Below are 1,935 nucleotides of genomic sequence, written 5' to 3' on the forward strand. Positions count from 1 at the left end.
CTAATTCAATCTAAAATCTATGAACTTTTACATTTTTTTAATGATCCCTTCACGTGCATGTGATGAAAATCCTGAAAACAAGAGTCAATATTATGTGTTGCCTTGATATCTATCACTGGGAGGTCCTCAGAAGGTCTAAACTCAGGATCTCCTGCTCTTACCAGACATGACCGCTACCCAATAGGAAAGACCATCCCCTAGCCAGCTCCTCCATAGGCTTCACAAGCTTCATTCTAGAGAGTCTTCAGCCTAATGGCTTTTACTTCCTTGTCAGCCTGTATCACTTTGAAGCATGTTTCACTTATTGTCTATAACATCTACCCATGATAAGCAGAGTTCACATCACCCTCTTATTACTACAGTGCTTGCCTCCCACAGTCCCTGCTTGTTCCTGCTGATCCTGAGGGCATCCCCATGTCACCCCATGGGGCTTCATGGAGCACTGTGCCCTCCTTCTCCAGGCTGTGAATATATGTGGCTAATAAATACCAACCATTTCATCTGTCCAGTGCTGTGTGTGGTGTGCTCAGTTTTCCTCATAACCTTATCGTGGGAATCTCTTCCTTATCAACAGTGTGAAGAAGACCTGAATAAAACAATCACTCTGTCCCCTTTGAGCCCAGTGTCTTTCCTCACACATGCTCCTACTTCTGGATTCCCCAACCTAGGGATGCTTCCACTAAACACTCAATCACCAATCCAAACAACGTTTCCAAGCGCTTTCCTCATCCCTCCCTTCCCTACCCACTGTGCAGTCAAAGGTTAATTCAGCAGGCCTGTGGTGCTCAAAGCATGCATAGTCCAAAGAAAAGACTGCCCCTTGAGTGGCTTCTGGGAGGTGACATCCGACATCTTGGAAATTTCTGCCTGACAAGCAGTGCCTTACATACCTGGTGTCTTGAACCATGCCAGGTAGCTTATTCTACCAATATGATTTATGGTGAATGCCTGTTCTTGTACACCTGGGCCTGGGCCATGCTCTATCACTTGGACCTCTGGAGAGACTGGAGACTGAGTAGCTAAGGTCAGTCATACAGGTACTCTATGTCAATTATACTGACCCCCACTACGAACTCTGGATATCAAGGCTTGGATGAGCTTCCTTGGGTAGAAATACTTTGTACTTGTCACACATTATTGCTGGCGCAATCAAGTGATGTCGATATGACTCCACTGCCAGAGACAACTACAGGTTTGTCTCTGAGCTCTGTACACTTCAATCACTATGCCTACTTCCTTTGTTGATTTTCATGTGTACCCTGTCACTGTATAAACCATAGAAATCACAGTATAACAGTCTTTCTGAGTTCCTCGAATCCTCTAGGAAATCATTGAATCTGAGGGTGTTTGCGGACACCTCCAACATACCCTCCCCCATAGTAAGTCAGCTTCCAGGGACTCCAGTCTCTAGTCTGTCCCCCAACAGCATAATGCTGACTCTACTGCTCCTCTACTCACAATTTCTCTAGGACTTCCCACAGCCCCCAGGACAAAGTGATTATTCTAAGTTTCATCCTTGTTGTGTATGTCTGATGTGCTCTGCTTCCCAGTTCTGTTCCTTGTATGGCATTGACCACATGCCACTCTCCCCTCTCTCTGGGTGGACACACATCTCTCTTCCATGTCACCATCACCACACAGTACATGGATATCCACCTTGTTATGTGTCCCTACAGAACCCTACGTGAGATGGCTGCAGACATTGCCAATATTCTAGGTGGTGGTGAGGGCATGCAAAACTGCCCTATTTGAGAACCACTGGACCATACCTGTCCCTGCCTCTTCCTCCCTGCCCCCCACTAATGTTTGGCTCCACTCCTCAGACACAGGTTGGAAAGACAGGGGTAGTTTAGCTTCCTCCAGGTGGGTCCTGAACTTCCAGGTGCCCTGTATCCAGAAAGACCAGATGATTCCACAACTTGATGTATACTCAAT

Source organism: Vulpes lagopus, chromosome 2 (genome assembly GCF_018345385.1).
Source record: "Vulpes lagopus strain Blue_001 chromosome 2, ASM1834538v1, whole genome shotgun sequence".
Classification (NCBI taxonomy): domain Eukaryota; kingdom Metazoa; phylum Chordata; class Mammalia; order Carnivora; family Canidae; genus Vulpes; species Vulpes lagopus.